This window comes from Grampus griseus, assembly GCF_964374135.1.
Source record: "Grampus griseus genome assembly, chromosome: 14".
Classification (NCBI taxonomy): domain Eukaryota; kingdom Metazoa; phylum Chordata; class Mammalia; order Artiodactyla; family Delphinidae; genus Grampus; species Grampus griseus.
This window is the reverse complement of record NC_139008.1, coordinates 48,232,307-48,259,209: the sequence shown is the minus strand read 5'-3', so window position 1 is coordinate 48,259,209 and position 26,903 is coordinate 48,232,307. Positions and strand designations below refer to the sequence as shown.

The following is a 26,903-nucleotide window of genomic DNA, read 5'->3' as shown; positions in this document are numbered from 1 at the left end:
CCAAAATATCAACTTTATTTTCATTTCTTTCCCCATCTGTTCACACAACAGATTGTTAATGAGCACCTACTTGGTGCTAGGACCAGAGGACACAGTAGTTGGCAGAGGTGCTGCTACATTTTGTCAGATCTCCCCAGAGGTGTTGGACCCCTGGTTGGCTACTGAACACTCAGTTAATTGCCATTCTGGCCAGTCCAGATGCCAGTGCCTTGACTGTGTGCTCTACAGACCAACCTTGAGGATTTAGCTGAGAACTCTGGACCCATCAGAAACCCTGGACATTTCCACAGCCTGCTGAGAGCCAACCTCCATGGCCATGTCTCTCCCTCGAATCCCAAACCTTAGCCCAGTCCCAGCTCACTCTTTCCTAGTGTGTTTCCTATTACTGAGACTCCAGTATGCCCCATACCCAGACATCTGAATTATAATACATTTCCTTGGCATCTCAAAGTCCACATCAGAATCACGTCTTGATCTGGTAGGTAACAAGCAGTGGTGGTTTGGCGGTGGATGTGACCTTACCCCAACATACTTGAACCAAGAGGATGCAGTCCATTTTCATGGGACTCTAAAGGAGGCTTGTGACCAGCATGGTGCAGATCTCTACCCAAAATTTTAAAAATGATGTGACGATGACTTTTTTATAGCCCATCATGGGGAGCGGAGGGGTATTGGGGGTATCTTTTTTGATGACCTTGACTCTCCCTCCAAGGAGGAGGTGTTTCACTTTGTGCAGAGCTGTGCCCAGGCTGTCATTCCTTCTTACATTCCCCCTGTGAAAAAGCACTGTGATGACTCTTCACCCACCAGGATAAGTTGTGGCAGCAGCTCCAGAGAGGATAGTATGTAGAATTTAACCTGCTGTACAATCAGGGTACAAAGTTTAGCCTCTTCACTCCAGGATCCAGGATTGAAAGCATCTTGATGTCTTTACCTCTAACTGCCTGATGGCAGTACACGCATTCGTCCTCAGAGAACTCCACAGAAGCTAAAATTCTGGAAGTTCTGTGCTATACAAGGGTACACTGATGCAGGCAGAGCAGCCTTCTTGGGTTCTGGGGGATACACAATGCATACCCCTGCTCCACTAGCCAGCACCACTGCCACTGTGTGGCACTTAGTCACCTGTGTCTTACAGCTCCAGTCTTCTCCACCATGGAGTCTGCCTCCTTGGCAGGTGGTGAAATGTGTTTTAAGCACCACAAGCTTCTGTTGGATGCTATCTGTGGTAGGTGGTGGGATGGCAGCTTGTCAGAGTCAATTGGTCGATGTAAACTCATTTATAATTTTAGAATCATTTTATATGACTAGTTTACAAACAATGACGTTGAGTTTCCAAGAATTGGTTGAGGGGATCTAAATATTATAATATATTATAATTTGTACCCGGAAACTGCTCGTGCTATTTTTGTTTCATATGTTTTTTAAAGGACTAGGTTTTGCCACAAAAATCTGTCATGGGATACATTTTATTTTCATTAATTCAATGAGGTTGAGACTAACTAGTAATTTTAGAAAGCAACTGAAAATGAAGGTAAAAATTTTACTTTGTCATTACTGAAATTTATTTGTTCATAATCTTTATATATCTTTCTCTAGAGATCATAATAATCATAATTTTACATAATGTAAAATATTCATTTTTATAATGATATTTAGGAACACTTGAAATTTTCTTCATCTCTGCATGCATTACAATCCAGTGATTGCCTACAGTTAACTCTAAAGTGACATCACTGTTATTTAAATAAGGGACATATAAGTTGTAATTTTGATTTTTGTAGAAATATAGTTTGTTGATGTTGAGATTCTCTGCACTTCTGAATGTGAAAGCTTACACACTTGGATTCTGATATTTAAAAATTTGTATTCCAGACATTTCTATATGGAAGTTTAGACTAAGAACAACCCTGGGGATGTGATTTTAGGAAATGTTTCTCACTTGGGAAATGAGGAACATTTTCCTTCCTTAATTAAAGCAGACATAACTAGTGTAAGAAGTATGTAGGCAGTTTATAAATATATTTCCTTGAAGATGGACTAGTTGAAATCATCCTCTTTTAAAATTAGAGATTTTGCAACTCTTACCTTTGCTCTAAAGAGAAAATCACAACAGAGTTCTCAATAAGACTTCTTTGTTCATATATAATATGAATGCATTTTATTCATAATATATTGAAGTTTGTAAAGAACAGTATCTTCCTACATGTTAGTAAGCATTATCTTGGAATACGTTGAATGTATATAGTGTGTGACTCTTCAGAGGTGGAAAATGCATGAGTTCAACTATCTCACAACAGGTGTGCTGATAAATTTTATTATGAAATATGACTAAGAAATGTTTGTATTTTTCATTTTTTCCAGGGTAATTGACATAGGAAAGATAAATATTTCTTACTACTAAAACCACAGTTCCTCATTCCTAGGTACCTTATCCAAGAAAAATATAAGTTTTGCACTTGCATTTTCATAGCAGCTTTATTCTCAATAGCCAAAATTTACAGCAGCCTAGAATGATAAAGAGAAGGAAAATGAGGAGTTGAGAATCCTAAAGTATAAAATGAGAAGATCCAACATATTAATAGACATTTTGAAAGAGAAGAGAAAGAACGGGGGAGGGGGCACTAATCTTTGAAGAAATAATAAATAAGTTTCCAGAATTTAAGCTATAAGGAAATCCTAAAATTAAAGATGCATACAGAGTTCCAAAAAAAGTAAATAAAAACAAATCTATCCTTAGGTATACCATAGTGAAAAATGCCGGAAGAAAGACAAAGAGAAAATATTAAAAACTAATCACAATGGACTTAATTGATACTGATAGGACATTCCATCCAAAAACAACAGAATACACTTTCTTCTCAAGGGCACATGGAACATTCTCCAGGATAGATCATATCTTGGGTCACAAATCAAGCCTTGGTAAATTTAAGAAAATTAAATCGTATCAAGTATCTTTTCCGAGCACAATGCTATGAGACTAGATATCAATTACAGGAAAAAATCTGTAAAAAAATACTAACACATGGAGGCCAAACAATACACCACTAAATAACCAAGAGATCACTGAAGAAATCAAAGACAAAATCAAAAAATACCTAGAAACAAATGACAATGAAAACACGACAACCCAAAACCTATGGGATGCAGCAAAAGCAGTTCTAAGAGGGAAGTTTATAGCAATACAATCCTACCTTAAGAAACAAGAAATAAACAACATAAACTTACACCTAAAGCAATTAGAGAAAGAAGAACAAACAAACCCCAAAGTTAGCAGAAGGAAAGAAATCATAATATCAGATCAGAAGTAAATGATAAAGAAATGAAGGAAACAATAGCAAAGATCAATAAAACTAAAAGCTGGTTCTTTGAGAAGATAAACAAAATTGATAAACCATTAACCAGACTCATCAAGAAAAAAAGGGAGAAGACTCAAATCAACAGAATTAGAAATGAAAAAGGAGAAGTAACAACTGACACTGCAGAAATACAAAGGATCATGAGAGATTACTATAAGCAACTATATGCCAATAAAATGGACAATTGGGAAGAAAAGGACAAATTCTTAGAAAAGCACAACCTTCCGAGACTGAACAAGCAAGAAATAGAAAATACGAACAGGCCAATCACAAGCACTGAAATTGAAACTGTGATTAAAAATCTTCCAACAAACAGAAGTCCAGAACCAGATGGCTTCACAGGTGAATTCTATCAAACATTTAGAGAAGAGCTAACACCTATCCATCTCAAATTCTTCCAAAATATAGCAGAGGGAGGAACACTCCCAAACTCACTCTGTGAGGCCACCATCACCCTGATACCAGAACCAGACAAAGATGTCACACAAAAAAGAAAACTACAGGCCAATATCACTGATGAACATAGATGCAAAAATCCTCAACAAAATACTAGCAAACAGAATCCAAGAGCACATTAAAAGAATCATACACCATGATCAAGTGGGACTTATCCCGGGAATACAATGATTCTTCAATATATGCAAATCAATCAATGTGGTACACCATTTTAACAAATTGAAGAAGAAAAACCATATGATCATCTCAATAGATGCAGAAAAAGCTTTTGACAAAATTCAACACCCATTTATGATAAAAACCCTCCAGAAAGTAGGCATAGAGGGAACTTACTTCAACATAATAAAGGCCATATATGACAAACACACAGCCAACATCGTTCTCAATGGCGAAAAACTGAAACCATTTCCTCTAAGATCAGGAACAAGACAAGCTTGTCCACTCTCACCACTATTATTCAACATAGTTTTGGAAGTTTCAGCCATAGCAATCAGAGAAGAAAAGAAATAAAAGGAATCCAAATCAGAAAAGAAAAAGTAAAGCTATCACTGTTTGCAGATGACATGATACTATACATAGAGAATCCTAAAGATGCCACCAGAAAACTTCTAGAGCTAATCAATGAATTGGTAAAGTAGCAGGATACAAAATTAATGCACAGAAATCTCTTGCATTCTTATAAACTAATGTTGAAAAATCTGAAAGAGAAATTAAGGAAACACTCCCTTTACCACTGTAACAAAAAGAATAAAATACTTAGGAATAAACCTACCTAAGGAGACAAAAGACCTGTATTCAGAAAACTAGAAGACACTGATGAAAGAAACTAAAGATGATACAAACAGATGGAGAGATATATCATGTTCCTGGATTGGAAGAATCAACATTGTGAAAATGACTTTACTGCCAAAGCAATCTACAGATTCAATGCAATCCCTGTCAAACTACCAATGGCATTTTTCACGGAACTAGAATAAACAATTTCACAATTTGTATGGAAACACAAAAGACCCCGAATAGCCAAAGCAATCTTGAGAAAGAAAAACAGAGATGGAGGAATCAGGCTCCTGAACTTCAGACTATACTACAAATCTACATCAAGACAGTATGGTACTGGCACAAAAACAGAAATATAGATTAATGGAACAGTATAGAAAGCCCAGAGATAAACCCATGCACATATGGTCACTTTATTTTCGATAAAGGAGGCAAGAATATACAATGGAGAAAAGATAGTCTCTTCAGTAAGTGGTGCTGGGAAAATCGGACAGCTACACGTAAAAGAATGAAATTAGAACACTCCCTAACACCATACACAAAAATAAACTCAAAATGGATTAAAGACCTAAATGTAAGGCCAGACACTATCAAACTCTTAGAAGAAAACATAGGCAGAACACTCTGTGACATAAATCACAGCAAGATCCTTTTTGACCCACCTCCTAGAGAAATGGAAATAAAAACAAAAATAAACAAATGGGACCTAATGAAACTGAAAAGCTTTTGCACAGCAAAGGAAACCATAAACAAGACCAAAAGACAACCCTCAGAATGGGAGAAAATATTTGCAAATGAAGCAACTGACAAAGGATTAATCTCCAAAATTTACAAGCAGCTCATGCAGCTCAATATCAAAAAAACAAACAACCCAATCCAAAATTGGGCAGAAGACCTAAATAGACATTTCTCCAAAGAAGATATACAGATTGCCAACAAACACATGAAAGGATACTCAACATCACTAATCATTAGAGAAATGCAAATCAAAACTACAATGAGGTATCACCTCACACCAGTCAGAATGGCCATCATAAAAATATCTACAAACAATACATGCTGGAGAGGGTGTGGAGAAAAGGGAACCCTCTTGCACTGTTGGTGGGAATGTAAATTGATACAGCTACTATGGAGAACAGTATGGATGTTCTTTAAAAAACTAAAAATAGAACTACCATATGACCCAGCAATCCTACTACCGGGCATATACCCTGTGAAAACCATAATTCAAAAAGAGTCATGTACCACAATGTTCACTGCGGCTCTATTTACAATAGCCAGGACATGGAAGCAACCTAAGTGTCCATCGACAGATGAATGGATAAAGAAGATGTATTTATTCCATATATACAATGGAATATTACTCAGCCATAAAAAGAAATGAAATTGAGTTATTTGTAGTGAGGTGGCTGGACCTAGAGTCTGTCATACAGAAGGAAGTAAGAAAGAGAAAAACAAATATCGTATGTTAACACATATATATGGAATCTAAAAAAAAATAAAAATGGTTCTGACAAACCTAGGGGCAGGACAGGAATAAAGACGCAGACGTACAGAATGGACTTGACACGGGGAGGGGAAGGGTACGCTGTGATAAAGTGAGAGAGTGGCATGGACATATATACACCACTAAATGTAAAACAGATAGCTAGTGGGAAGCAGCCGCATAGCACAGGGAGTTCAGCTCGGTGCTTTGTGACCACCTAGAGGGGTGGGGTAGGGAGGGTGGGAGGGAGACGCAAGAGGGAGGAGATATGGGGATATATGTATATGTATAGCTGATTCACTTTGTTATAACGCAGACACTAACACACCATTGTAAAGCAATTATACTCCAATAAAGATGTTAAAAAAAAGAGAGCTTTTTTTACTCTCTCAGTAAGGAGAGTCTCAGCAAGCACCTGGGCAGATGGGCAGCCTTGAAGAGTTGCTGTGCCCTCTCATGCATGGGAGCAACCAAATGATTTCTGTGTCCCCGAGAGAAGCGAGGAAATCACAGAGGGGCCCTCCAGACCTGAAGGAGTCATACAGCTGGGACCTAGGGACACCTCTGCAGCACCCTGCCTGGCTGATGTTCAAAGTCCAGTCCAAGTGACTGCCATTGCTGTGGGTGTCAGTGTGAGCGGATGGCACTAGGGACTCTGCACCCCTCCCCCACTCCTTAAGTCCCCAAGAAAAGGAGGAAACAGGAATCCCCAAAGCCACTAATGGCATCTTCTTTATACCAGGCACTTGTTAGGCACTTGTATTAAAGCAATAAATAAAACATAAAAATATAAAAAATAAAAGAAAACTAATCACAAAGAAAAAGGTGATCTCCAAAAAAATTTTTTTTAATTTAAAAATTTTACTGGTAAGTTACATATTCCCAAGCCACAGAAGAGGCCAGAAGGCTAATATCTTAAAGATGCTAAGGCAATAAACAAACAGAAAAACACCTGTCAACCTAGAATCGGTTAAACTACCATTCTGGAGTGAGGGTGAATAGAAACAGTTTCAGACTTACAAACTCATTTCTTTGAGACTTAAGCTCCCAGCTTACTTCTATTCTGCGCAACACTATACCTTGTCATAATTCTTACTGATTTTAATATATACTAGATATTAAAATATTAGGTATTACCCAATACCTTAGCTTCTGGATCTTCTGAAATCCTCTCTTCAAATTATCCACACTGCCTTGTAAGTTCACTCCCACGATTCTGCCATAATCAATAACACTAACTTCTCCATAGTCCCAGCTGCAGTCATCCCACCCCTCCTAACTTTCCAGCTCATCTCTTGACTACTCTAATTCCAACATTCCCTCTACCTCACCAAAAGTGCCATCCCATTAATTCTGCTGCTTTGTAACTATCCCTCACTGCCCTTAGATCCTCACTTCCTTCCTTATCCAACTAAAATTCCATGCTTCATCAACTTATACCCTTTCTCTTACTCCTGAAAGCCTCCATGTTTTGCTCACTTCATCAAACTTATCTGGCAAAAGCCCACGCTGGAGTATCAGTCAGAATAACTATACGAGCCTGCAACAATAAACACCCCCCAAATCTCAGTGGCTTAACACAACAAAAATATAATTTCTCATTAATGTTTTAAGTTGTACCTGGGTCACCAGGGAATGTGCTTCCAACAGTCACTCAGGAACAAACCCAGGCTAATGGAGGCTCTATCATCTATAACTGCACCTCCTGGATCATATCCCCTCCAGGAGAATGAGAGGGCTACCCAGGGCCACTTTACAGCTTTAGCCTGGAAGTCACACATATCATTTCCACACTAGTCCACTGGCCAGAAACAGGCACATGGTCTCGGGCAACTGCAACGGGGCGCGGCGGCGGGGGGGTGGGGGGGGAGGTGGAGGGGGGTGCTGTGAAACACAGAGGAGTGTATGGATATTCAGGGAGCACTATGCTAAATGTCTCTGCAACATCTGACTAAATCCAACTTCCCATGCCTGCACCTGCACGGCTAAACGAGGTGCAGACGCCATCCTGTGAGCAGGGGGTGACATTCATGGGCAGGAAGGCCTACCCATTGAGGAAGGTGGGAGACAAAGGACAGACCCAGGTACCAGACAGCATTGCTGGGTAGCCCGACCAGCCCCAGTCTCCTCCGAGGTGTCTTGTTACATGAGATTTAAAACAAAAGAAAATAAAATCTATCTGTTTAAGCCACTATAATTGAGTTCTCTTTTTTAAGCCCAAATGAATTCTTCTTTTTTTCTTTATTTTGGTAAAATATATATATATATAACATGAAATTTACCATTTAATCATTTTTTAAGTGTACAATTCAGTGGCATTTTTACTCGCATTGTTGCACAATCATCACCACCATCCATCTCCAGAACTTATTCATCTTCCCAAACTGAAACTGTACCCATTCAACAACTCCCCCATCCCCCCTGCCCTCTAGCCCTGGCAACCACCATTCTACTTTCCATTTCTATGAATTTGACTACTCTAGGTATCTCATGTAAGTGGAATCATACACTTTTGTCCTTTTGTGACTGACTTAATTCACTTAATGTAATGTCCTCAAGGCTCATCCATATTGTAGCATGTTTCAGAATTTCCTTCCTTTTTAAGGTTGAATAATATTCCACTGTATGTACATACCACATTTTGCTTATCCATTCAACCACCAAGCGACATTTGGGGCCAAATGCATTCTTTTTTTTTTTTAATAGATCTTTATTGGAGTGTAATTGCTTCACAATACTGTGCTAGTTTCTGTTGCACAACAGAGTGAATTAGCCATATGCATACCCATGTCCCCGTATCCCCTTCCTCTTGAGCCTCCCTCCCCTCGTCCCTATGCCACCCCTCTAGGTCATCGCACAGCACCGAGCCGATCTCCCTGTGCTATGCTGCTGCTTCCCACCAGCCAACTATTTTACATTCAGTAGTGTATATATGTCAATGCTACTCTCGCTTCGCCCCAGCTTCCCCCTCTCACCCCATGTCCTCAAGTCCATTCTCTATGTCCACCTCTTTATTCCTGCCCTGCAACTAGGTTCATGAGTACCATTTTTGGTTTTTGTTTTTAGATTCTATATATATGCGTTGGTGGGAATGTAAATTGATACAACCACTATGGAAAACAGTATGGAGGTTCTTTAAAAAACTACAAATAGAACTACCATATGACCCAGCAATCCCACTACTGGGCATATACCCTGAGAAAACCATAATTCAAAAAGAGACATGTACCAAATGCATTCTTAATCTATATAGATAGCCATTTGCTGGTGAAAGAAAATGGCTCAGAAAACTTTACATGGAAAGAAGACGACTTCTTCCATTCAAACATACAACTTTGTATTGAGTCAAATACAATTTCTGATAAGTTCATGTAGATGTATTTATCAGACACCATTAGCAGGAAGACATGAAAAAGATTATTTGGCTTGATAACATTTATCTTAACTGAGTTCTTTTGGAAAATTCGTGATATGTTTAATTTCTACCAAAAACCAAATTTCTTTATAATTTGTTTGAATAAATAAGACTGATTTGATTAAAATAAATCCTTATGATGCCTGAAAACGGAGTCTTAGATATTTAAGAGCCCCTTTTATCCACGTAAAGGACGACCACTTCCCTGAGCCGTGTGAAACCACTTCCGCGAGGCCATCGTTAGAGTGCCTATTTGTGGGTTTGTTTAGAATCCAGAAAAAGTTGGCAACTCTGGGAAACTAGAAGAGTTAATAGAGTATCTTTGTTTTTTCCTCATCTTGATGTTTCCAACAACGCCATCATTTCTCTAGTGAACACTCTGGCCTACGTTACAGAAGAGCTTCTGTATCTTTACTAAAGGAAAAACCTGAGAATTGTGGGTTAAGCAGCAGGGTCGCCTTCTGTGTTCTACGTATTCAATTTTCTCATCCTCTCATTCATTCTCTCCCTCTCCCTCTCCCTCTCTTTCTCCCTCTCCCTCTGTCACACACACACACACACACACACACACACACACTCACATCCCTCCCTACCTTAAGGCCATAAAGTCCTGTAGAGTAAGGGTTAGTATTTTCTATTCGGCAGTCAGACTGATGTTTGAATTCGGCTGAGTTGAGTCTGGGACTCTTTATTTAAGCCTCAGTTTCCTTTACTGTGAAAATGGGGAATGGGAGTAGTAACTACCTCACAAGGACAAAATGAGACAACAAACATAAAACATTCAGCGTGGGGTTGGGCACTGAGTAAGCACTTCATACTGCAATGGATAATGACTGCCTTAAGAAAAACCATTAGCTATCACTTTCTTGTCTCTCCTCATCCTTTTCTCTGTATTTTGCTTCTGTTAGAACAAGGTGATTCCCAGCTAGCCTGACAATCATCACTGAGAGCCTAGAATACATTTAAAGAGGAGTTTAGCCTTTGACTTGCAATTCTGAAAGCTGCTGCTTCCAAGAAAGCTGAGCTCTCACCTAGGGTCAAAACGATCACGTGGGTAAACCTTTCATTATCAGAACAAAACAAATAATATGATAAAGATTTCACTTAGTTTGGTAGGAAACATTTTAACTGTGGTTATCCAGGGATTATGGGTTATGCACGATTTTTGTTTGTTATGCATTCCTTCTGTTATTTTTCCCAATTTCCGTAATAAACACCTATCTTTTTTTCCCAAGAGGTTCAATGCCCAACATCAATGCTACACTCCTGCATTCACCATACTTTCTCTCCAGGTACAATACTAAAGGGCAAGGCAGGGTCTCCCATTATGGGATTTGGTCCCATACACTTCACTGCCCTATATCTGAGTTCGTGAAGAATGCTCCAGGTGTTTTATTTCATCCGCCCTCCGTCACACATTTGGTATTTTCACTTCAGCATTAGTGATAGATGCAGTCTTCAAATTAAGATAATTAAAAATATGTAACATAATAGCCCAATAAAGTCATATTGTCAAATCACATTTTAGTTCCAAAAGGTTAAGTGGCAAACTGAAAAGCATTTGCAATAAGGACAGAGAAACATGAAAACTTACCAACTCTTGGCTGACATTTAAGATATATCTTCACTGCATCTCAAGATAATTTTTAATTGTTTTATATTCATCTCATTTAGTGGTGGCAGCAGTGGTGGGCATGAGCCAGATTATTACAAAACGAAAATTAAAAGGCCGTTATGTGTCAAGTTTTTAATGTAGGGTTTTAATGGACTGTTTAAATGGTAGAGGATTAGGATATAATTCCTCCAGAGGACCTAAAAATGAGATTAGGATTTTTAACTATAAATCCTAATCCCACAGATCTTTCTCTTCTTCTGGAGACTTTATTTCTTCTAAACCACTCTAACCTCAGTTCTGATACAAAGACCCCCAGAGAGGGAGAGTGAAGCTGCATTCACAGGAGAGAAATAACCCACATTCCCAGGCGGCCTGCATCCCAGAGCAGGATCAGCAGCAACAAAAGCTCACATTCAGTACCCCTGGCACACTACACATCTCCAAGGCTTCCTGATGATCTTCAAGTATTTATGTCATCTTATAAACGCTGCCATCCACTCTCACTGCGGCGAGTGGGCATCTGAAAAATCTTTCAACACATCCCCTGTTAGAAGTCCACAGGGACAGATAAGTAATGAGGAAAGGCCTTTCCAAATCTAAAAGGAAACATTTGGTACTTCAGTTTCCACTATTGCAACATCTCTTTCTCAACAAAGGAATTTATTACACAGTACGTCACCTTTTCCCTGTCAGAGGATTTACTGCCAATTTTGGAGTTGGGTTACTTCTGGTTTTCAAGTCTGTCTTGTGAAATTAAAGAGAGGGCTGCCTTAAAAGTGATAGAACACACGTGATTTCAGTCTTCACAGTGTCCCCATGGCTATCAAACCTGGAACCTATTACATACAAGAAGAAAACATAAGGAGCTTTATGAAGAGATGGAATAAGTAGTGAAGATGTCTGATCCAGTCTAGTCCAAAGGGTATGGTTCCCAACACACATTTAGTGCCTCCCCAGTATTCAGTTCTCTCTAACCTGTAACCATCAGCATACTTTGGATATTTACAATAATCTATCAAAAACAACTCAGGCTTTTCCGATTTTTTTTAATAAATAATAAATAACCAATAGAAAAACCAATTTTACAACTATCTCCTAGAGACCTCTCTTACAAACTAGGATGCAACTGATATGTGCTTTAGCCTTTCATAATTATTTAAAATACAGAAAAATATACTAGAATGGTGACAATTAAACAGGAAAATCTCTCATGTAGAGCACAGTGCTAGGCATATGCTAAATACACTAAATGCTTGATATTTATTATTTATTATACTAGTATCAATTTTATTGAGAAGGTATAACCAAACCACAAAAGATTTATCTGAACAAGTTGCATAAATGGGAAGAATTCCAGTTTTGCGAATGCAAATATTTTCATAGACTGAAATCTATTTCAAAGAAACTAAGACATACAAACAACAAAAAAGTTTCAAAAAAAAAGACATGAGTGTGAAAATCCTTGATCCAATCTGTCACAGCAGAGTGTCAGAGATCTGTGGTTAACAACACAGAGGTGCCCACCCCAAAGCTTGAGTCACTTCTTCTTTCCCTGGGCCCCTCTCTTTGTCAAAGTCACATCTCAGTGTGGGAACTTATCCAATACTCATGAGCATGAATACAGATGATGAAATAGGATCTTGCTTTCTGCTCTAAATTTTCTCAATTTAGTTATCTAAATACAACACTCTAATCAGGGCACCAGGGACACATGGTCCCAGGCAGCAGAAAGAATCAGAAAAATCACCCCAGCAGGAGTGGTGTTCCTTGGCTACATTGGAGCCCCTATTGCTACTATTGCATTTGTCTGGAAAACATACTACATGTATGAGCATTAGACTTCTCTCCACTTGAGAACTTCATTAGAGCAGCAGCCATCACAGAAGCAGCACTGCTAGCCATGTTCAGCTGCTGCTCCTGTACAGCTTCTATCTGGATTTCTGTTCCATCAGGGAGGTGAGGGGAACTACCTCCAGCTGTGGAACCTGAAATGAGTCACGTAAGATCTCCGTATCTCAGTTTCCTCATTGGAAAAAATAAATGGCTTAGCTTAAATGATTTCAAATTCCTCAGGACAAAATTTTATAGCTGGAAGTACTTTTGGAATTTCAATAACTTTCGGTAAAATTTAGTTAAGAGGCTTGCAATGAACTGACCACTTAGGAGAAAACCCTTTTAAAAAGCTGTTAATTCATGATATAGTATAGTTAGATTACTTTTTTTAATCTATTTCTTTTTTAAGGGGGAAGAGAAAAAGTCACTGACTCACTGATTCACCATTAACTGATCAACTACCGTGTACCTGGGGTTTTCACAAATGTCATCATTTAAAGGCCCTACAAGTAACTTGCAAAGAAGGTACTATCATCCCAATTTGACAAATAAGAAAAGTGAAGTGGAAGAGCTAAGAGTCTAAAATCCAAGTTTTGTAACTCTAATATAATTGTTTCAAGATAGTCCACCACTGCAGAAATAAGGCTAATATCAGCACGCAAATAAAAGAGATACAAGCAAAGAAAACTTAAAAGCCTCAAAAACCTGAATCCATGATAAAGATCAAAGTAATAATTACCTGCAGATAAGTAGCACAACAAATACTGATACCAATACTTAGGACTGTAGATAGCCCTCAATTTTAACCATGACATCCTAAAAACAATCACTAAACAGTCCCAAAGGAATAATGTTAAAAGTGGAGATTTCATTTTGCATCAAAACCATAATGTGCATTTTATGAGTTAAAAAAAAAAAGCCAAGACATAGCTGTAAACATCTACAATAATGTAGATGTGATGTAATGTAAAATAAATATTTCAGCACACATATTGATTATATATGTAGTATGAAGCCCACAGACAGAAAGAACATAAGCAAGACAGTTATACTATACTGTAAATTTATAACTACTAAGCCAACCAATATATTAAACATTTAATTAATAATTTTCCTAATGACAAAGTTTAGAAGTGATTTATGAGGGTGATTTGAATGGCCAGGGCCTCTTTAAAAGCCGAAAAGGGAAGTTTGAGTTGATGTTACATCTCAGTAACATCTCAGTTACATCTCAGAAATTGCTCTGTACAAAAGAGAGGCAATATATAAATCATTTCATCAGTTTCAAAGCTGTACTCAGAATTTAAAAACAACATTCAGTGTTTAGAGGCCTTGTGAAATAAGATGGAAAAAAAGTGTTAAATCTGTTCACCAGTCATTGCTTATCCCTTTCTCTACTCAACACAGCATCAAGGGTGGTTCTGAGATTTAAGAAAGGCAGAAAAGTTCTGAAGGTGGAAAGGAAAATGGTAATCATATTCATTTGTCTAGATCAGAGTAGAAATTAAGGAATAAGAATAAAGAAATGGTCCCAAAGCTTTCCTACCACCAACTAGCATAACCATCATATAAGCAGGTAAAAGAAGGAAAAAGCAAAACAGGTAGACCACATCAAATGAGACATGCAGCAAAAGGCAAATAAATAGACAATATAAAATTTAGCATTTTTCAAGGTTTTCGTTTCATACTATTATTAAGAAATAATGTTAGTAAAAGAAGGAAATACACACACTTGTATTACTTTTTAACTTTTTATTTTAGCCAAGAAATTTATTTACAATTTTATTCAATTACCTAAGATTATGCTTCCTAATTTCCCCAAAGTTATGAGAAAAAAAGATATATCTTTGCCTAAAATTAAACAGTTTCAGTCAATACACAGAATTCTCCACGAAAACCCATGCATAGGTTCCATAGGGTCCACAAACCCCAGATTAAGAACCCACACAGCTATCATTTTATTTAAAAATCTACAAGCATATAGTTATAAACCAGTAGGCTAAACTTTCATTTTGATTTCCAATAAAAATATTTACTGCTGAGACCATGAACTCCATATGAGAAAGCAACAGTGACAATATCATTACCCAGAGGCTAACATGGAAATTACAGTGAAAATAATAAAATTAGGTTATCATATTAGAATCATACCATTTCCTGTTAAAAAGAAATAGGGATCCTTGGGAAAATGACTGGTTCTGAGTCTGGCTAAAGAAGTGACCAAGAGAAGACTGAGGCATCTTGTTCTACTGAAAAGCAAGGAAGCTATCAAAGATCGTCATGGCAAAGACCACAGAAGCCAGCTTAAAGTGGCTTCCATTGACAAGAGATGGAACAATTTTACCAGCCAAAAGAATAAAAAGGTTCCAGACTCTTTACCATGTCTTGCAAGCCACCAAAACTGATCACTTGTATTTCCACTTCTAGTTAAGATGAAGAAATCTACAAGAGTCTATCACCCCCAACCTAACAACAAAAGCCAACAAGAGCCACGCTAACAATGAGAACCAATAAGCCAGTTAAGCTACAACACTACAGTTTTTTAAAAACTCAGAGAGATAACGATGCAAAAATACCTCAAAGAACTAAATTCCCAAAAGGGACAAGCCTTTCCTATGACAGAAGAGGCCAATGGCTTTTTTATCACCCAGAAGGCAGTGGGGAAAGGAGAAATGCTACAGACAAGGTTAAGGAGAAACTAGCTGAACTAGTCATTTAACAAACTTTAAATGACCACAGGTGCTGACAGGATGAATTAGAATCCAGAGAAGCCCCATTCACTGAGCAAATCTGATTTCACTCATTGACTCCTTCCTGTAGGTCCTCACCAAGAGCAGGGCTTCCTGGGGCAGGGCTGGGGAGCTGAAAGATATCCACACCCTCAGGCACACAGGTCCTCCATAAGTGTAAAGTAGAAGCTGCTGAAGGCTGGGAACAGAACAGGAAAGCTAAAAGACAGCCTCCTTGCCTACCTGGATGCATAGAGCTATCACCCAAGGCAAAGCAGTAAAAAAAAGAAAGAAAGATAAAGGAGGGATAGGGAAAGGGGGAGGGAGAGGGAGAAGGAGAGAAAGAGAGAAGCTTCCCCGTGATTCCAAAAGCTGACAGGTGAACAATAAATAACATAAAGAGATATCAGGAGTTTTGCTGGTATTCAGATCCCAAGCTCTGCCTAATGGTAAATCCTAATACTAGCATTGAAATATCGAAAGCCAGGAGTGAATTGTATCCACTGCTGCAAGAATACCCAGCCCCAACTCAATTACAAATAACACTGCAGATGTATGTAAAAAGGAGTGTGTCCCTTTTTAGTGGCAAATATTTTCTTCAGTCTTGTCTGTATTCCAAACATAATCTTTAGCATACAATCAATAATTATGAGATAAATGAAAAAGCCAAAAACATGCCCTATAAACAAGAGAAGGAACAGTGAACAGAAGCAGACCACTAATGGCCCAGATGCTGGAATTATCAGACACAAACCTTAAACTAACTAAAATAATTATTTTATGTAACTATCTAATGGAAAAGGTGGAAATTTTCATAAAAATATGGGAAATCTCAGCGAGACAATCTTCAAATATGAACCAAATAGAAACACTTTATATAAAAAATATAGTATCCAAAATGAAAATGCATTCAATGGGCTTAAGAGCAAATAGGAGGAGGCGGTTAGGGGAACCCACCAGGCCGGAACCTTCTGGAACTCTTTCCTGAGGGAATCGTGACGAAGATGTGGACCAGTGGATTTGAAAGCTATAGCAGTTCCTCTTTTGGGGGAGCCGGAGGCTACACACAGTTCCCTGGGGGCTCTGGATCACTGACACCTTCCCAGGCTGAAAAGAAATCTAGAGCCCGAGCTCAGCATATTGTACCCGGTACCATATCTCAGCTGCTTTCTGCTACTCTGGTTGATGAAGTGTTCAAAATTGGAAATGTTGAGATTTCACAGGTCACTATTGTGGGGATAATCAGAAATGCAGAGAAGGCTGCAACCAACATTGTTTACAAAACAGATGACATGACGGCTACACCCATGGATGTTCACCAGTGGGTTGACACAGGTGATGCCAGCAGTGAAAACACTGTGGTTCCTCCAGAAACATATGTGAAAGTGGCTGGTCATCTGAGATCTTTTCAGAACAAGAAAAGCCTGGTAGCCTTTAAGATCATGCCCCTGAAGGATATGAATGAGTTCACCACACATATACTGGAAGTAGTCAATGGACACATGATGCTGAGCAAGTCTAACAGCCAACCCTCAGCAGGGAGAGCACCTATCAGCAATCCAGGAATGGGTGAAACTGGGAACTTTGGTGGGAATAGCTTCATGCCAGCAAATGGCCTCACTGTGGCCCAGAACCAGTACTGAATTTGATTAAGGCTTGCCCAAGGCCTGAAGGATTGAACTTTCAGGATCTCAAGAATCAGCTCCAACACATGACTGTAGCCTCAATCAAGCAAGCTGTGGATTTTCTAAGCAACGAGGGACACATCTATTGTGGATGATGCTCATTTTAAATCCACAGACGCAGAATGACTGGATCTAATTGGGTACCTGAGATATTTTCCAGCTGGACTTTTTACACAATCTCTCGTCTCCAGCTGTGCATATATTTGGCAGGTTGACTTCTAGGAAGTAGGTTTCATCTATAAAAGGTTTCAATTGACATCCTTTTGAAACTTACTACTCTTCTGTGTTTTTGTTTTTGTTTTTTGTGGTACGTGGGCCTCTCACTGTTGTGCCCTCTCCCGTTGCGGAGCACAGGCCCTGGACGCACAGGCTCTGCGGCCATGGCTCACAGGCCTAGCCGCTCCGCGGCATGTGGGATCTTCCCGGACCAGGGCACAAACCTGTGTCCCCTGCATCGGCAGGCGGACTCTCAACCACTGCGCCACCAGGGAAGCCCCTCTTCTGTGTTTTTGAAGCTCAGAGGGATATGGGCAACTGACAGGGATGTAAACCAGGGCGGAATTTCTTAAAGAAGTTACAAATTAGTTAGTTACAATATCAGGATAAATGGAATTGGAAGAGGGATGCTACCAAGAGCATCTTGAGCATACTCAGGAGTTTTTATTCCTGAATTGTTTCCTGTTAAGAGTAGGACTAGGGCCTGTCAGCAGAGAGCTAGCCACGAAGCCCATTAACCTCTGCCTGTTTTTGTTACCCACTTTGGTTATGTGTTGTTACTTTCAGAATTGCACTTTCTTTCACCTTGTCATAATTGCTGCCAAAAGTGTTTTTATAAGCATGGGGTTCTAGAATGGTGGCTTCATGGGGCAGAGAGAAAGATATGTGTTTTGTACAAAATAAGTACATTCATATGTTTAATAAAATAGTTCTACTATTGCAGTAACTTGTAAAAATGTTATTTTTTTTTACACTGTAATAATTAATACTTTATCATCTCAGCTAATTCTGAGATAAGTTAATGAGGTGTAACATGCAAATAAAAGTTCTATAACTGCTTTAAAAAAAAAGAGCAAACAGGATAGCAAAAGAAAGGATCAGTGAACTTAATAATAGTCATAATAAATTATCCAAACTGAAACATAGAGAGGTAAAGAATGACTAAAAATGGAACAAAGCTCTCCATATCTACAGGATAATGCATACAATGGCAATCCCAGAAGTAGAAAAGAGAACAGGGCAGAAGAAATATCTGAAGATATAATGGTTGAGAATCCTCCAAACTTGGCAAATGACATCAACCTAATAACCCAAGGAGCTCAGCCCAAAAAGGATAAACACAAAGAATAACAGATTTAGGGACATTATAATCAAACTGCTGAAAACCAAAGATAAAATATTAAAAATAGGCAGGAAAAAAAAAGACATACAAGGGGACAACCATAAAACTTCTCACCAGAAACAGCAGAAGGACAATGGAATGACATTTTTAATTACTGAAGGAAAAAACAGTCAATATAGAATTCTCTATGCAGAGAAAATATCCTTCAAAAATAAAGGGGAAATAAAGACATTTCTGATAGAATAAGATGAGAAGACTCATCACCAGCAGATCTGAACTATAAATATACTAAAGGGCATTCTAAGGAAAATAATACCAGGAGAAGACTGATGTTAGAAATAAAGCGTACCAAAAAGAGAAATTACTTGGGTAAATTTTTTTTAAAAAAACGTTAAAGCTATTAGGCATGTGTGGGTGTGCACTTGGGTGTGTACATGGGTGTAAATTTCTTTAAAAGACAACTGACTATTTAAAGCAAAAATAAATAATGATGAGATACTGTGGCATTTATAACATAATATGGACATTAAAATATATTCCAAGACCTCAAAGGGTGGGAAAGAAATAATGGATTTATACTGTTGAAAGAATCTTACATTGTTTGTGAAGTAATATATTATTATTCTAAAGCAGACTATGGTAAATTAATGATGCATGTGTAGTCTCTAGAGCAACCACAAAAAACATAATACACAAAAGTATAACAAAATGTTAATAGAGAAAAATAAAATGAAATATTAAAAATAACCCAAAGGAAAACAGGAAAAGAAGAACAGAGGAACAAAGGAAACAAAGAACAAATAGAAAACAAAAAGCAAGATGGTAGATTTAGCCCAATCATATCAATAATTACATTAAGTGTAAATGGACTAAACAGTCCATGTAAAAGGCTCAGATTATCAATGTGCATTAACTTTAAAAGGGGAGGGACCCAGTTTGTTTATAAGAAACATACTTTAATATAAAGACAAGATAGACTAAAAGTAAAATGGGTGGAAAATAACATACCAGACAAGCACTAAACATAAGAAAGCTGGTGTGACTATATTAATGTTAAGCAAGGTAAACATCAAAACAAAGAAGACTAGAGATAAAGAATATTTTGTAATAATAAAAGTATCAATTTGTCAATACACAATGAAGTATTAAAAGTTAAATTTTTTTTTTTAATTTTACAGAGCAACTATATGGACAAATACTACAGAAACATAATATTTAGTGAAAGAAGTAAATCACAGAGGACCATATAATACCATGTTCCTACGGCTCAATAAAAAATCATAAAACTAAACAATATACTGTTTTGAGATACACACATATCTGATTAAACTTTTTTTAAGCAAAAAAAAAAAAAAAAAAAAAGATACACAAAATTCAGGATTGTAGTTATCTCCGGAGAAGATGCAGGGGTTTGGGAAAGAATAGAAGAGGATACAGTACTATTACTTGTGTTCATTTTTAAGCTAATGATAAGTTCAAGGAATTTGATTTCATTTTGTTTCATAACTTACATATATAGTACATTATTTTCTATGTATCCAATAATGCAAATTTTAAAAACTTATTTCTTAATAAGAAAAAAACGATACAATTCATCGATATCCACCAAAATCCTTAAAAATGGCCATTCCTTTTGAGTCATAAAGTATATTTCTAGGAATTTATGGTATACAAAAGCTATGTACAAGAAAATCACTGTTTTTAGAACAGAAAAAAAAAACACCAGGAAATAACCCACTGGTCATTCTAAGAGACTAAAACAACCATAGAATAGAATTTTATGCAGCTATTTTAAAATAATTAAGTTACTATTTAAATTGCTACCTTAAGAGTTCGTAAATTCCTAAACTGCGTAAGTTAAACCGGGGGTACTTACCTGGACAATCATGGATTGTCCAGCTAGGAACTCCATGAAATTTTTCTAGAATTGTGTGTACATTTACGCAGATAACTGTGTTCACATGCATGTTTCTAGGGAGAGAGTCCACAGCTTTTAGGTTCTCAAAGAGAATGATTACTCCAAAAAAACAGTTATTAAGGTAGTTAGTCTTAAAGATGGCTCCCAATGAACAAAGCTGCCCAGTATTCACACTCATATGTAATCCCCTCCCACGATGAATCTGGATTGACCCTGTGATTCACTTTACCTAACGCAATGCCAGTCCCAGGCCTAAACCCTAAAGAGGCTTGATAGCTGTTGCTTTTGTACTTTGAGTGTCCTGAGTGACCATGTAAGAATCCAGCTGCCTTGAGGGAGAGGCCACATTAGAGCAGGATTAGCCCTGATACTACATGGGTAGCCAGCAAGGTCAAAACACCCCAGCAAACCAGCTGAGTCCAACCTTCTGGCTGTGCCCACCAAACACCTGGTTAAACCACTATCTGAACGCAGCCACATGAGAATCCCCAAGCATAACCAGCAAAAGAACCATCCACTTGAGAACCAGTTAACACATATAATCATAAGAAATAAGAAAAGCGTTATTCTTCTAAGTCACAGAGTTTGGGGGTGATTTGTTTAACAGCAATAGGTAGCTAAACAGCTACACACTGCTAGTTCAGACTGAGTAACCTCACCTAAGAACCTAATATTTTGCAATATGATGGCTGAAACAAAAATCAGCAGCTATCCATCAGAGGATACATCACTCCCCAGCCCTCTGTGCAATTCCTGTCCATACACACACACACACACACACACACACACACACACACACACACACACACACGACATTTATGTAATAGCTTCATTGAGTAAAAACAACTTTACTTTGATTTCATGTACTTTATTTACATAGGTCCTTTTATTACACATAAATGAAACACAGATCAAGCATCTAACTTTGCCCTTATATTAAATGAGATGAAAAGAAGTAAGACCCTCACATGACCCCTCATTTAAAATATTACAGTGGTAGAGACTTCCCTGGTGGCACAGTGGTTAAGAATCCACCTGCCAATGCAGAGGACATGGGTTTGATCCCTGGTCCAGGAAGATCCCACATGCCACAGAGCAGCTAAGCCTGTGCACCACAACTACAGAGCCCGTGTGCTGCAACTACTGAAGCCCGTGCGCCTAGAGCCCATGCTCCACAACAAGAGAAGCCACCGCAATGAGAAGCCCGTGCACTGCAATGAAGAGTAGCCCCGGCTCTCTGCAGCTAGAGAAAACCTGAGCACAGCAATGAAGACCCAACGCAGCCAAAACTAAATAAAATAAAATAAATAAATTTATAAAAATAAAATATTACAGTGATTACTTATGTAAATCACTTTCCTTCCCTCTGAACTAAAAAAGAACAACAAAGTAGACTGAGGTTCCAAGAACACACATTTGAGAGGTATTTTATGATGCCAATAAAATAGCATTGTTTTATGTCATAGTAGGACGATTACAATGCTTACTGAACAGAAATACTTTCTCTTTATTAATTTCCACAATAATCTTGCAAATGATACTTGAGAGGCACCCAGATTCAAGCAGAACCAGGAATCCTGTCCCAGAACCAAGAAGCAAAGCAGAACATAAACAATATGAAAACAGCCAGATCCCATTTCATCTATTCAATTTGAGTGAAATGAAGATATAAACAAACTTTGTGGTGGCATGGTGTTTTTTTTAATCTACTGCATTTGATTTTTCAAAACAAAAACATCCATTTTCCACAGCCAGCTTTCTGTTAGCCAAAAATAATGGCAAGAGGCATAGCTTTGGTAAGGACAGATTTAAATGATAACTACATGTTTTTAACTCTCTAGATACCTACCTATACCATTTCTAGTACAACAACAGCTGATTACATTTCTATTTGGCCCCTCTACTTCTTCACATTTCTCTACTGTCATTGAGTGAAGACTGTTTAGATTCTTTCGGCACTCAGGCACTGCTTGACTTTTCTAAACCTCAGTTTTCTCATTTGAAAATGAGAATCATTATGTAAAAAGTACTTAGCACAGTGCCTGACCATAGTAAATGCTCAACAAGTGATCAGTTTAGCTGGATACTGGTGGTCACTCACACAGCATTTATTTCCTTCTCCGGTCCTAAGAGAATCCTGATCTTGTTCTGCTTTCCACCCCCACCCCTACCCACAGTCATGAACATGACCTACCTAAGGGCATGTTCTGTGCTCATGACTGGTTCATGGGTAATCCCCTTTGTCAGTGAGTAGCTCAGGAATGGGCATGTGACCCAACATTAGTCAATCAACAAAATGCAAAAAGTCAGCTGGGGAGCGTCTGAGAAGTGTCCCTCACTCCTAGAAGAGAGTTACACAAAGAGATTGTTTTTCCTTCCTCGAGAGATTTCATGTGATGAGTTTTTCTGGCAATGCAATAGCCATTCTGCCATCAGCCTGAAGAAGAGGCCAGCAATGATGACAGCATAGCAAGCAAGGGACATGGAGAATTGGATACTTGACGTCAGCAATGTAGCCTTGAACCAACGAACCTTGCAGTCCACCTACCTTGGAACCTCCTCCTTTGTGAAACCACTGCACTCCTTGTTGTTGAGCCAGTTTGAGTAGTGATTTCTGTTACCTAGAGCTCAAAGTACTCTAATTACCCAAATATGGAAGCGTGTGAAAACTTCAATGGATTTTATCAAAACTAAACTAAACTAAAATTAAACCACCCTTCTCTTTAGAGCAGAGCTCTCAGCATGAATATCTAAAGCTCTTAAACAAGCAGGAGCACTAGCCCTGGTTTTCCAACGTGGAACAATTAAGTCATTTTGCCAATCAGAATCTGTTTGACAGTTCTTCAAAATATGCAAAGGGTTACTGAGTTCAAGTCAACAGACATTTATTGAGTACCAACCATATCTTTAAGGCACCAGCTTCTTCCTCAAGGAGCTCTCAGGCTTTATAAAGGGGAACAACCATAAATGGTACATGCGCTACCTCATGGCACCACTGACCACGAAGGGAGTAAATCTTTGGACTGGGCAAGGGAAGCAGGGAGGGTAGGAGGGAGGCTGAAGAAAAGAAAAGACACTTGAGCTCAACCTTGAAGGATGAGCCAGGCTTTTCCAGGTGTCATAAGGATGGAAGGCATTCTAAACAGGAGCAGAAAGAGAAACATGCATTCTTTCCTCAAGAAATTGCACTAAATTGTTTATATTACAAAGACGGATATAAAGAAATGAAGTAAATGATGATATCTAGGACTTGCTAATTAGAGTTGCCCAGACTTGAAGATCAAAATAAAACTTACCTGTGCAATGCACATAGTGAGTTCTGAAACATATCCGTGAACTTGATGACAGGGCAGGGTTTAACCTACAAAAGTTGTGCTGAGGAAAGCCCAGGGCTGTGCACAAACTCAAGTCTGTTGTGTGAATGCTTATTCCAGATGCAAAAAGGCTACAACTCTAATGTGAGAGGCTCCAAAGAAGGAATTGCTACTAAGATATGAAATGAAATCAAAACTGATAAGACAAATCAGATGAATGAAGACATGTAAGACAAATATATGAAAAATATTTCCATTAAGAATATTATGTCTCGGACTTCCCTGGTGGTGCAGGGAATCCACCTGCTAATGCAGGGGACACGGGTTCGAGCCCTGGTCTGGGAAGATCCCACATGCCGCAGAGTAAATAAGCCCGTGCGCCACAACCACTGAGCCTGTGCTCTAGAGCCCATGAGCCACAACTACTGAAGACCGTGTGCCTAGAGCCCATGCTCCGCAACGAGAGAAACCACTGCAATGAGAAGCCCGTGCAGCGCAACAAAGAGTAGCCCCCGCTCGCCTCAACTAGAGAAAGCCCACGTGCAGCAACAAAGGCCCAAGGCAGCCCAAAAATAAATAAATAAAATTAGCAGAATTCAATCAGAAGCTTATTATTCTATCATCAATATTAGTAAATAATGATTATTATGATAGATTATAACACATACAATTTACCAGGAAATTATGAAGAACCAGGAAAACTTTCTCATTTATGGCTAGAATACAGAGAAATAGATGGGGAAAACAGAACTCCTCAGTATTACAAAACATACAACACTGAATCCCAACTAACAGGAGGTGCAATGGTACAAAGTGATAACATCAATGATAATTAGCATATCTGTATGTCTCTCCTCCATAAAGAAAGATGCTCCAGTCCTGGTGGGAGCAGGTGGACACACCCTTCCAACCTGCTCCCTCCATTATGATTCCAGCCCAAGTCTGATTTCCAAGCCCATGATATCCCATACCCCAAAACCGCCTCTGGAATGTACCTGCTCTTCCATTCAACGTGGGTCCATGCAGACCTGAAATGACGACTCTGGAATTTTAAAGAACTCTCTAATTCTTTCCTGTCTAACTCATATTTTTTTAAATGACTATCCATGTTTTCTACTAGCCAATGCTCGTTAAAAATTTTTGTTTCATCAAAGACAAATACAAGAAACAAGTAAATGTACTTTTTCATGATATGAACAAAACATTCTGAAAATAAAAACGTAAGGTATCCTTTGGTCATGATGTGTTATACTATGGGCTCAATCATGCTGTGATTCACTAATGAGAACCATGACATGTATTCAATAACAAGCTAATAAAAATGCAAACTGACTGCTCCTACATTTTACACTTCAGTGTCTCCACGATTCAACAATAAATCTTTTGGCCCAAATTAACCAGCCACCATGGACAGAGCTGGTTAAAATAAAACACATTTGATTCAGCATTCTGCCTTTCTAACCCCTCTATCAGTACATTTTAGAGTTAGCAGGTTGTTTTATCCACTTCTGTTTGCAACACGAACTTGGTTAATTTTTATCAGGGTTAGGTGTATCCCAGATGAGTCAGGAAAGCTAATATCATTCCTGCCAGCACCATAATCCTGACTCAGTGGTCTCTATCCATGCTAGCCCATATGGTCACTCGTTAACTATCTGTTAAAGCTCTCAGGGATACCTAGGGTCAAGAATATATACCAGATCTCCTTAGCTTTAGATCCAACAGAACACGATGAGAGAAGAGACTGGTAAATTGTATGGGGTGAATGTTATAGGCAAGGCACAGTTGGGGACAGCACCACTTCACCCATCAAAATGGTGTTTTGCTACTTAAAATATGATGTATGGACCTGCAGCAATGGCATCACTTGGGAGCTTATGAAAAATGCAGACTCCCAGACCCACGGGATCATATTCTGCATTTTAACAGGTGATTCATACATACTAAACTTGAAAAGAATGGGTGTTTAATAAAAAAGAACCTGAGAAACTGTTTCCGAAGATACATCATTGAGATTATTATCCCAAATAACTCTCAGAAATAGAAAGCCTAAACCAAAGTTTGGGTCTGAACAACCATGTGCCTTACAGTGAAAATGCCCAGGGAAACCTTAAGAGGAACCAAAGGTCCAGCTTCAAGCATCTGAGAGCCAAAGGCCTGAATTCCCTGAGTATTGTTTTTTCATAACAGCTTGCAACATCAGACACACTATGTACCTTCAGAAAGTGATGAGTTATACCATGTACAACCTTCATAACAACAAATTATCAATTTACAAAACTCAAAGTCAACATATTGTGCCTCACAGTCATTTAAGCTGGCAGGACTTTAAAGTACACACAAATCTGAAGTAATGCGTTGGAAATATATGATTTATGTTAAACAGTGTACTGGAATTTAAACATTCGTATGCTTCACCAAGCCCTATTCCCGGCCAATCAGTTCACTTATCAGCTTACATAGACACTTCCAACATATACTGCCCAGCTAAATTTAATATTTAAAAAATTTTAAGACCTTTCTGTGTATTTTTAAAAATAAATCTTATTTCAAGTAAATCTCCTGAGCTGCAAAAATACCACCACCACCACAACAAAATAATACCCCAAACAGCCCTGTGCTATAAAAGGCGCTGCTGGTATTGAGAGAACTCTGCCTCTAACGAGAACCTTCTACAGAGCGAATGAAGATGGCAAAGCCACGAAGGCCTTCGGTCCAGTAAGGAACACGAAGCAGCGTGTCAGAAAGAAATTGTTTTTCTGCTCCTTTTGATGGGTTATGCTTTCAAGTCAGGAAATGAGAAACAGGTGTGCCAGAGGGCACACACAGTCTCACTCCACACTGAAAAACACGCGTTTTCAATTTGCAAACATGAAAGGGACTCCTGTTGAATGAAAGAAGAAATGAAAACCCAGCTCTGTTTCTGCGAACCATATGAAGGCAGCTCAGAAAGGCTTTGACAAGTTGTTCGACTTCC

General features: G+C 38.4%; 1 protein-coding gene and 1 pseudogene across 2 annotated transcripts in view; one reads left to right on the top strand and one right to left on the bottom strand.

The window, feature by feature from the left end:
• The window catches only part of TASP1 (taspase 1), a 242,379-nt gene that overhangs the window by 95,256 nt on the left and 120,220 nt on the right, over nucleotides 1-26,903 (bottom strand). The window lies entirely within an intron of this gene.
• Nucleotides 16,634-17,481, top strand: LOC309832836 (replication protein A 32 kDa subunit-like; annotated as a pseudogene). Its single transcript has one exon. The product of its transcript is annotated as a replication protein A 32 kDa subunit-like (transcript).